The sequence below is a fragment of the Cnephaeus nilssonii genome (genome assembly GCF_951640355.1).
Source record: "Cnephaeus nilssonii genome assembly, chromosome: X".
In the NCBI taxonomy this organism is placed as follows: domain Eukaryota; kingdom Metazoa; phylum Chordata; class Mammalia; order Chiroptera; family Vespertilionidae; genus Cnephaeus; species Cnephaeus nilssonii.
Genome location: NC_137071.1, coordinates 37,239,099 through 37,251,074, shown reverse-complemented (window position 1 = coordinate 37,251,074; position 11,976 = coordinate 37,239,099). Strand labels below are relative to the sequence as shown.

At 42.8% G+C, this 11,976-nt stretch overlaps 1 pseudogene across 1 annotated transcript; it reads left to right on the top strand.

The window, feature by feature from the left end:
* Positions 1-7,798: 7,798 nt before the first annotated feature.
* On the top strand, positions 7,799-8,543 carry LOC307095284 (NADH dehydrogenase [ubiquinone] flavoprotein 2, mitochondrial-like; annotated as a pseudogene). Its single transcript has 2 exons — positions 7,799-8,322; positions 8,385-8,543. The product of its transcript is annotated as an NADH dehydrogenase [ubiquinone] flavoprotein 2, mitochondrial-like (transcript).
* Positions 8,544-11,976: the final 3,433 nt, after the last annotated feature.

The following is an 11,976-nucleotide window of genomic DNA, read 5'->3' as shown; positions in this document are numbered from 1 at the left end:
TTTCTGATTGTGTTTCTGAGATCTTGGGATATATTCTGTTAATGTAAAAACCATTGAAACCTATAAAGAATTTTTGTGAGTTTATTTGAGCCAAACTGTGGACATATGCTGGGAAGCAGAAACTCAACGAATTGAGATAATGCTCCGGAGATTGGCGGGTTATATTGAAGCATAGTGACCTCCATCTTACCTTATAATAGAGAAACATGCAAATTGACAGCACCTCCGCTATGCCCACGATTGGGCCGGCAGGAGGCTGGGGGTGGGACTCCGGGTGGGATATCCGCCATTGAGAAGATCAAGATGGCGGTGCCCAGTGGCCGGGCCCATGCCGCCGCTCCCGGGGGTGCCTGGGGCGATCGGCACCCCGGGGGGGCCTGGCCGGACCCATGCCGCCGCTCCCGGGGGTGCCTGGGGTGATGGGCACCCCAGGGGGCGTGGCCGCGCCCATCGGCACCCCGGGGGGGTGTGGCCGGACCCATGCCACTGCTCCCGGGGGTGCCTGGTGCCATCGGCACCCCGGGGGGGCCTGGCCGGACCCATGCCACCGCTCCCGGGGGTGCCTGGGGTGATGGGCACCCCAGGGGGCGTGGCCGGACCCATGCCGCCACTCCCGGGGGTGCCTGGGTGATGGGCACCCCGGGGGGGCGTGACCGGACCCATGCCGCCACTCCCCGGGGTGCCTGGGCCCATTGGCACCCCGGGGGGGCATGACCAGGCCCATGCCAGCCGCTCCCGGGGGTGCCTGGGGCGATCGGCATCCCGGGGGGCGTGGCCGGGCCCATTGGCACCCTGGGGGGCGTAGCCGGGCCCCTCCCGCCCCTCCCGGGGGTCCGGGGGTCGATGGGCCACCTGGGGGGGCGTGGCCCGGCCCCTCCCGCCGCTCCTGGGGTTCCGGGGGTCGATGGGCCACCTGGGGGGGCGTGGCCCGGCCCCTCCCGCCACTCCTGGGGGTCCCAGGGGCCGAGGCTTTCCGGGCCTTGGGCACCAGTGGGGAGCCTGCACCGATCGCAGGAAACCACTGGGGGTCGGCTCCTGTGATTGGTAGCAGGGACGCTGGGTGCGGCGAGCCCAAGGCCAGGAAAGCCTGGGGCAGAGGCTTTCCCGGCCTTGGGCACCAGTGGGCAGCCTGCACGGATCGCAGGAAACCACTGGGGGTCGGCTCCTGGGATCCTTAGCAAGGATGTTGGGTGCCGCTGAGCCCAAGGCCACCGCCCGGGGCCAAGCCCCGACCCTGAAAAAGGCAGAAGGCGGTGGCCACAGCCAAGGCCTGGGTCCCTGGTGCCGGCAGAAAACTGGTGCAGGCAGCCAGGTGAATGAAGGTCTATTGCACGAATCTTCGTGCAAACGGGCTACTAGTCTTGTATAAAACTGCTGTTTTAAATTCTCTGCTATTGTTAGATAGTCCCTAGTCCTGTAAACTCTGTCATTATAAACTCTGTCACTTTAAGACAGTCTGTTATTCTGTAAAATGACTTTGTTTTTAGTTCAAATAATAGAAAAAGATAAACTTAACTGTCTGACTTTGCAAGGTAGCCATCCAATGTAATAGACTACTACTGATAATAATTCCCATATTCTTATGCCAAGTACAAACTCATTATGTATTCAAGGTTACAACTGTCTGTAACAATAACTCACACAGAGCCCTTTGTAATATATGAAAACAAAGATGCTGGAAAAGTATAAATATGGGAGACTTCCTGTATGTGGTGCTCAGAGATTTGGAAGAGACACCTCCCTCTGGGCCTCACACAATAAATGACTCCTAATTAATTGGCTTATTAAGATGTCTTGTATCTCATTTGCTAATTTATGCTACAACAATATTTGTATTTAAACATTGCAATCAAAGGAAAGGGATGTAGGTGGGTTACATGAAATCCATTGGTGATAGACTAGAGAGGCGGGAGAAAGCAAAGCAAGGAAACCCCTGGGATTAGGTGGGTGCAGGAACAATTAACATGATAATGAAGGAATTTGTGGTATCTGTCCTGGCGCCCAGCACATTAGGTTGTGCCCCAAGGGGTCCAGAAAAGGGGAAGTTACAAGTTACATAGACATTTCAAAGGTTATGTTATTATAAATGCAAAAAGACAGATAGGCTTGCTGAAATCGGTTTAGCTCAGTGGATAGAGCGTCAGCCTGCGGACTCAAGGGTCCCGGGTTCGATTCCAGTCAAGGGCATGTACCTTGGTTGCGGGCACATCCCCAGTAGGGATGTACAAGAGGCAGCTGATCGATGTTTCTCTCTCATCGATGTTTCTAACTCTCTATCCCTCTCTCTTCTGCTCTGTAAAAAATCAATAAAATATATTTAAAAAAAAGACAGATAGGCTCAGTTAAGGTAAATGTTGACCTTGTCAGTGAAGATACCAGCCTAGGAGGTGACTACCCTCCACAAGTGCTTTCAGTCAAAGTTTAATTTCAGACCATCTTTTGTTGTTACTTTAGGTCTCTGGGTCCACAAGACTGCCATGCAGGCCTTCCCCAAGCCTGTCAGGCTAGCAATTCCTAGAAGTGGGATTAATGGGTCAAAAGGGAATTCCATTTTTAATTTTTTGAGGAAACTCCATACTGTTTTCCGCAGTGGCTGCATCAGTCTTCATTCCCACCAGCAGTGTACCAGTGTTCCCTTTTCTCCACATCCTCACCAGCACTTGTTGTTTGTTGATTTGTTGATGATAGCCATTCTGATTGGTGTAAAGTGGTATTTCATTCTTGTTTTGATTTCCATCTCTCAAATTATTGATTTTGAGCATTTTTTCATATGCCTCTGGGCCTTCTGTATGTCCTCTTTTGAGAAGTGTCTATTTAGATCATTCGCCCATTTTTTTTATTACATTTATTTTCTTTTTGTTAAGTTGTATGAGTTCCCTTTAAATTTTGGAGATTAAACCCTTATGAGATGTCACATTGGTAAATTTGTTTTACCATGCAGTGGGCTTTTTGTTATTTTGTTGAAAGTTTCTTTTGCTGTGCAGAATCTTTTTATTTTAAGTTATCCCCATTTGTTTATTTTTCCTTAATTTCCATTATCCTAGGAGATGTGTCAGTAAACATATTGCTATGAGCTATATCTAATATTTTGCTGTGTATGGATTCTTCTAAGATTTTTATGGTTTCCTGTCTTACATTTAAGTCCTTTATCCATTTTGTGTTTATTTTTGTGTATGATGTAAGTTGGTGTTCAAGTTTCATTTTTTTGCATGTATCTGTCCAATTTTTCCATCACCATTTATTGAAGAGACTGTCTTGACTCCATTGTATGCTCTTGCCTACTTTGTCAAATATTGATTGAGCCTAATGGTTTAGGTCGATTACTGGGTTCTCTGTTCTATTTTATTGCTGTGTTGTTTACAATAGCTAAGATATGGATTCTGCCTAAGTGCCCATCAATACACGAGTGGCTAAAAACCTGTGGTACATATATTCCATTGGTCTATTTGTCTGTTCTTTTGCCAGTACCATGCTGTTTTGAGAAGTGGCTTCATAATATAACGTGATGTTTGGTGTTTTGATCCCTCCAACTTTGTCTTTTTTCCCCTCAAGATTGCTGAAGCTATTTGGGGTCTTTTTTATTCCATTTAAATTTCGGAAGAGTTTGTTTTAGGTCTGTGAAATATGCTTTAGCTCTTTTTTGTCTGAGTAGATTTTTACTTCACCATCTGTTTTGAATGCTAGCTTTGCTGGATATAGCAATCTTGGCTTCAGATCCTTGCTTTTCATTACCTTGAATACTTCATGCCATTCCTTTCTGACCTGTAGAGTTTCTGATGAGAAATCAGATGACAGCTTTATTGGAGTTCCTTTGTAGGTAACAAATTAATTTTCTCTTGCTGCCTTCAAGATTCTCTCCTTGTCTTTAATTTCTGGCCTTTTAATTATGATGTGTCTGGGTGAGGGCCTGTTTGGGTTTTTCTTGCTTGGGACTCTCTGTGCCTCCTGTATTTGTGTGACTTTTTCCTTCACCAGATTAGGAAACTTTTCTACAATTTTGTTCTCTATCCCCTGCTTGCTTTCATCTTCTGGTACACCTATTTTGAAAATATTGTTATGTTTCATGTTGCCCCACAGCTCCTTAAGCTGACCTCCTGTTTTTTAATTACTTTTCTTTTTAGTTCTCTGACTGAGTGATTTTTTTCTACCCTGTATTCTAATCCACTGATTCAATTATTGGCTTCCCCTAATCTGCTGTATATTCCTTCTATTGTGTTCTTTATTAGTACTATGTCATTCTTCATAATTACTACATCTTTTCTCATGCTTTTGAGCATCTCTGTCATTATTATGCTCCACTCTATGTCTGATAAATTTCGTATCTCCATTTTATTTAGCTCTTCTTCTGGACAATTCTTTTGTTCTTTTGTTTGGGTTTTTGTGTTGTTTATTCTTTCGTCTCCCCATTTTGGCTGCCTGTTTGTGTTTGTGGCTATGGAGTAGGTAGATATGCTATGCCTCCCAATCTCTAGGGCAGGACAGTGTCAAACACTAATTCTAGTTAATTAGGTCAGGCAAAGACTCAAAGCCTCCAGAGACCTGTTTCTTCCTGAAGAACTGATTGTATTCAGTCTTGAGTAGCCTCAAACAATCATCCACAGGTGGGGTGCAAAGTTTTCTAACAGGATGAGGCAATCGGTTCTGCCTGGTGCCAAATTTTTATTCTCAGTCTTTAATGGGCCTCAGAAATTCCACAGGATTGGGGAAAGGGTTTTCCTATAGGGTGGAGCAACTGCCTTCCCCCAGACAAAAACCACCTAAATATCAAAGGTCTGCCTGAAAATGATTTCCTTTGCAGTATGAAGGAAAGACTCAGCACAGGAAACCAGGGTGTCTGCCCTCCAAGCTCTAACCCCAGATCCTTCAACCCTGGTTTCTGCTCACAGAGGCCCATTCCATTCTGCTCTCCCTATGCTAGAGCCCAAGGTGAGTGGCTGCTCACGAGCTTTTGTGTGTTGGCACTTTAAGAGGGTGCCTGCATTTCCAGCCATTTTTCCCCGGCAGACAGCAACACTGCTGCTTTTCACAGCCAGATATTATGTGAACACCTTTCTCAGATGTTTTTCTCTTGGCTGGGGAGCTCAGCTTGGGGTTTAGACCCCAGAGTTCTCAGTGTCTACCCCCAACAACTGAGATATCTCTCTGTAACTTTATCTGCTGTCTGGGAGCCCAGTCAGCCTTTTTGAGCCTGCACCCTTTCTACCAGTCTCTATGCAGTCTCCACTTTCTATTCTTGTTTATCAGGTTCTCTCCAGCTAGTTTTTAGCTGGTTATTCAGGATTTTTTTTTAATTTCAGTTATAATTACAGTTTAGTCCTGTGTCTGTGTAGCATCCAATAACACTGCCACCATTGAATTTTTTCCCAGAAAACTTATTTAAAAAATATTTTCCAAAATATGGGGAGAAATTTGGTTATCCAGGTTAATGGGGATCATAGGTATTTAAACAAAATCAATTTAATGAGATCCTCTCCAAGACAAATTATAATAAAACTATTAAAAATTAAAGAAAATACCACAGCAATCTTGAGAAAGAAGAACAGAGTTGGATGTATCACACTACCTGATACCAAACTATACTACAAGGCTATCCTAATCAAAACAGTATGACACTGGCATAAAAGCAGACATATACATGAATGGAACAGAATAAAGAACCCAGAGATAAACCCATGCCTATATGGTAGTTAATATTTGACAAAAGAGGAGAAGATCTACAATAGGTAAAGACAGTCTATTCAATAAACAGTGATGGTAAAATTTGACAGATAGATGCAAAAAATAAAACAAGACAAGTCTTACATCATGCATAAGAATAAACTCAAAATAGAAAGAAGATTTAAATGTAAAACTTGAAACCATAAAAATCCTAGCAGGAGACATAGACTGTAAAATCTCTAACATTCACATAGCAATATTTTTTTCTGATACATCTCCCCAGACAAGGGCGGGGGGGCGGGGGGGGGGAGAAAAGTTACACAATGGGGCTACATCAAATGAAAAAGTTTTTTACATTTATCTTTATTATTGAAAGTAGTATAGATGTTCAAACTAAAAAGGTTTTGCACAGCAAATAAAACCATCAACAAAATGAAAAGGCAACATACTGGATGGAATAGGATATTTGCCAATGATATATGTGATTAGGGGTTAATAGTCAAAATTTAAAAAGAACTCATGCAACTTAACCCCAAAGAAAACAATCAAATTTTAAAATGGGCAGAGGACCTGAATAGACACTTCTCCAAAGAGGACATACATAATAGACATATGAAAAGGTATTCAATGTAATTAATCATCAGAGAAATGTGAAATAAAGCCACAATGAGGTATCACCTCATACCTATCAGAATGGCTACCATCAAGAAATCAACAAACAACAGATGTTGGCAAGGATGTGGAGAAATGGGAACCCTTATGCATTCTTGTTGGTAATGCAGATTGGTGCAGCCACTATGAAAAAAATATGGAGGTTCCTCAAAAATTAAAAAATGGAACTGGCTTATGCACCAGTGATTAAAATTCTGGATGTATATATGTAGGAACCCAAACCATTAATTCAAAAAATATATATGAATCCTTATGTTTATTGCTGTGTTGTTTACAATAACTAAGATAGATATGGATTCTGCCTAAGTGCCCATCAATACACAAGTGGATAAAAAGCTGTGGTACATATATATAGTGGAAAATTACTCAGCCATAACAAAATAAAATCTTACCTTTGGTGACAGCATGGATGGACCTGGAATTATTATGATAAGTGAAGTAAGTCAGTAAGAGAAAGTCAAACACCTTATGATTTCACTTATATGTAGAATCTCAAGAATAAAATAAATAAACAAACAAAATTGAAATATTGATGTAAATCCTTTGTAAATTATATGATTTTCGAACCACTATGCTATATATCTAAAAATAATACAGAATAATATTGAATGTAAATATTCATTTAAAATAAAATTTTTAAAATCAAATAAAAATGAAATCTTAAGGTAGTAGGGGAAGTAAAAACTTGTAACTTACAAGGGAACTTTCATAAATCTATCAGCTAATTTCTCAGCAAAAACATACAGGCCAGGAGAGAGTTATATGATACTAGAGGCCCAGTGCACAAATTTGTGCACCAGTGGGGTGCCTTGGCCTGACCTGCGGGATCGGGGTGAAACCGGCTCTCCGATATCCCCCAAGGGGTCCCAGATTATGAGAGGTTGCAGGCCAAGCCAAGGGACCCCACTGGTGCATGATCGGGGCTGGGGAGGGACACGGGAGGTTGGCCAGCCAGGGAGGGACTGCGGGAGGACTCCAGGGCATGTCTGGCCCATCTCACTCAGTCTTTGACTGGACCCCAGCAGCAAGCTAACTTACTGGTCAGAGCGTCTGCCCCCTGGTGGTCAGTGCACATCATAGTGACTAGTTGACTGGTCGACTGTCTGCCCCCTGGTGATCAGTGCATGTCATAGTGAGCGGTTGAGCAGCCTTAGCGGCCTTAGCATATCATTAGCATATTATGCTTTGATTAGTTGATCGGCCGACTGGTTGACTGGACACTTAGCATATTAGGTTTTTATTATATAGGATACTCAAAATATTAAAAAAATAAAACTTCCAGCAAAAGCACTTTACCTGAAAAATATGACCTATAGAAATGAAGGACAGATAAAAACTTTTCCAGAGACAAACAACACTGAAGGAGTTAATCATCAGTTGACCTACTTTATGAGAAATTCTGAAACATCATTTGTGCTGTGCTCTGGCCCAGGCGGCTGGCCTCACTGTTCAGTGTAGATGACATGTAATGAATTTGGATAAGACAGCTGTACAAAATTGAGCTGGAGAAGCCTTATTTGTGCACAGAGATACTCCTGAGAACAATAGATACCCCATTTCATTTCATACCAGAATATTATAAGAAGAGAGGCAACTGTAAAAGACTATACAGAAGGGAATAAATCAACAACTCTGTTTCCAGTCCTGGATTTAGCTCAAAGACAAAATGGATGCCTGCCCATCACTGATATGAATAGGTTTACAGATGTTTTACAGGTACTCCAACGAGAGTCTATGAAGTAACAACTTTTTATAAAATTTATACATTGAAAGTCAGTTGGAAAGTATCATATTCTGGTCTGCACTACTATACCTTGCATCTGTCCTTTCATATTTTGAATCTCTGACAGCATAGTGGAGGCAATTCAGAAAAATCTTGAAATAAAGGTTGGGGAGACCACAACTGACAAACTTTTCACTCTTATAGAATTGGAATGTTTAGGGACCTGTGTAAATGCACCAGTGGCTCAAATAAAGGACAACTACTATGAGATGGCCTGATGGAGTATTAGGGGTTAAGTTTCATGATGTCTGCGACTTGCTTTCAAGTGGAGGATCCCACACCTAAGGATACTGAAGAAATTTTTGATGACGTGAAAGGTGACAAAATACCAAAACCTGGGCCAAGGAATAGGCACTTCTCTTGTGAGCCAGCTGTGGGTATCATTATTTTGACTGAACCATCAAAAGACCTGACTATGGTGTGCAAGTAGCCTTCGTTTTATATTGAACTATAAATATGTCACAGAAGAAATAAAATATGAATCTCCTGTCTACAAAAAAGAAGAGCTTCAAGCTGAAATGGATAGAAATTAGAATAAAAAAACACACTGCTAAATGTATGTATATAGTCAAATCCATAATATTCTAATACTGTAATATTGTGGAGTGTTAATCACTTAACTTTAGTATAAAGATTAAATTAAAAGAAGAGTAAAATAACTATAGCTACCATAATTTGGTCATAAATATACAATGCAAAATAGGTAAATTTTGACCTCAAAGACATAAAAAGTGGAAATAAAAAGGTAGAGATTTTATATGCCATTGATGTGGTTGTTGCCAGTATGAAATAGACTGTTATATCTAAGATGTTTCTTTATTTTTCAATTGCAGTTGCCATACAATATTATATTAGTTTTAGGTGTACACCCCATGGTTAGACATTATATAACTTATTAGGTGATCATCCCAATAAATCTTGCACCCCTCTGACAGCATACTAGTACATAGTTATTACAATGTTATTCACTATTTTCACTATGCTGTACTTTACATCCTGTGACTACTTTGTAGCTACCAATCTACTTCTCAATCACATCACTCTTTTCACCCAGTGCCCCAAACCTCCTCCTTCTGGCAACCATCAGTCTGTTATCTGTATCAATGAATTTGTTTCTGTTTTGTTTGTTTGTATAAGATGTTTTATTAGCCTTATGATAGCACAGAGGAAAAACCTGCAGTATTTTCACACAAGAGAAAGAGAAGAAATCAAGGAATACCAGCACATGAAATCATCAATTTACAAAGTAAGGTTGCAAGAAAAGAAGAAAGAAACAAAAGAAATGACAAAAGAGACAGAAAACAATTATTGAGATGTAACAGTAAGTCCTTACATATTAATAATTATGATAAATATTGGATTGAAAGGAGAACTAAAATGGTGGTAGAGGTAAATGCTGGTATTCACTGTCTCCCACAATCACATCAAAATTACAACTAAAATACAGAACAACCATAATTCAGAACCACCTGTAATCTGGCTGAATAGAAGTCCTACAACTAGAGAAGGAGAAAGTACATCAAAACTGATAGGATGTGCAGAGGCATGGAATGGGCTGGTCGGACACCCATGTGTGGCATGTTTATTCAGGAGGGATATCTCTGCTGCAGAGGCCTCCTGTGAAAAGCAAGGGGTCCCAGCCCCACACCAGATCCCCAGCCCAAGCTCCTAGAGCAGGCAAGATAAGTCTCCATCATTTTGGGCTATAAAAACCAGCAGGGATTATGGCTAAGTAACACGGAGGCTGCTGGAGTCCCACCAGTTTCTCTTAAAGGGCCAGTGCATGAACTTACATGGCCCCACTTCCTCTGAGTTCCAACACTGGGCAGCAGCTTTGGGGGATCAGGGACAATGAGGAGGAGCTGGATTGTCTGGCATTGGAGCAGGAACACAGAAGTGGTTATCTTCCATACAAGGGTAGGTGCAGGGGTCATTGTTCCTGTGATGGGGCATCCCCTATCTCAGAGCTGACTAGCAGCTATATCTGAGTTTCCATCAGCATGACTTACACTGTTCACTCAGTCCTGTTCACTCAGCCTTGCTGATTCCCTGAGACCCCACCCTATACAACTTTCAGCCCCACCCAAACTGTTTGCAGGGGCTTTTCCATAAGAATGGCCTGTCCTGGCTCAGGCTTCAGACTTTGATAAAATCTCTCAAACAATCAGCAGCTGGCCTCAGCATGCCCCAAAATTATCAAGACCCAGCATTAACACCAGCCTACCTTGTTTAACAGCAGGGCCTTGCTTGGGTACTTCCAACCACAATACAAGTAGCAGACATCTAAAGATCTCTCTGCAGCTCTTGCTGGGTGGCCCCAGGCTGTGGCTGACTTTTCACCTCCTGGGAGGACCCAGAGCCAGTGCACCCAGTGGGAAGCTTCAGACATTACCAGATTACAACTCTACACATCCAAAAGCGACACACTCAAGAGGCAGACTCAGTGAGCACCAAATCTCCACTGAATCAAATCCTGCTCCATATGTGTGTCTCCTGCACAGCAGTTCTTCCACCATAGTTGTAGCTGATCCTCACAGCCAATTGGCCTGGAGGTCAATTCCTCCCAGTGATGCCAACAGCAATCAAGGCTCAACTACAACAAGACGGTGCACACAGACCACACAGGGGTATACCTAGAGTGCCCAGCTCAGGTGACTGGGGAAGCTGAACCACTGGGCCCTACAGGACACCTACTACACAAGGCCACTCTACCAATTCCAGGAGATATGGCAGCGCTATCTAATACATAGAAACAGACACAGGGAAACAGCCAAAATGTGGAGACAAAGAAACATGTGACAAATGAATGAAATTGAATCAAGAAAACTACTGGATACAGAGTTCAAACAATGGGTTATAAGGTTGCTGAAGGATCCTTAATGAGAGCTTCAAGGGACTCAATGAGAGCTTCAGGAGACTTAGACTTTCAAGGATCTTAGCGAGAATTTCAAGACATGAAAAAGAACTAGTCAGAAAATAAGCATAAACTAACTGAAATAAAGAAGAATTTACAGGGATTCAACAGTAGAGTAGAGTGTTCTGAGAATCAAATTAATGATTTTGAATATGAGGAAACACAAAACACCCAGTCAGAAGATCAAAAAGAAAAACGAATCCAAAAATATGAAGATAGTGTAAGGAGACTCTGGAACAAATTCAAGCATACCAAAATTTGCATTATGGGGGTGCCAGAAGGAGAGAAACAGCAAGATATTGAAAACCTATTTGAAGAAATCATGACAGAAAACTTCTCCTACCTGGTGAAAGAAATAGATTTACAAGTTCAGGAACACAGAGTCCCAAACAAGAGGAACCCAAAGAGGCCCACACCAAGACACATCATAATTAAAATGCCAAAGGTTAAAGACAAAGAAAGGGAGAAACCAAGGTGGTGGCATAGGTAATCACCTATACTTGCTGTCTCTCACAACCACATCAAAACCACAACTAAATGGCAGAACAACTACCACCCAGAACTGCGGGAAAGCTGCTGAGTGGAAATTCCACAACTAGAGAGGTGAAGAAAGCTCATTGAGACCGGTAAGAGGTGCGGAGGCGCGAAAAGTGCTGGCACCTGGATGTGCTGCTCTTTAAACTGGGAGATACAAGCTCCTGCTTGCTCTGAACTCCAGTTCCAGGCAAGACTCTGGGGGACCCAGGCACAAATGGGGTGAAACTGGACTGTCTGGTATGGGTTTGCAGCTGAGGTATCTGGTCCCTGGGCGTTGTAGCTATAAGGTCCTGGGAGGTATCCGAGGTCTCCCCAGTTGAAGGTAAGGCTGGGGTTCTGATCACAGCCGGTCTCTCGATCACTGCAGGTCTCCCCTTCAAGATGGCGTGGCCTCTGCGGTAGAGCCAGCCAC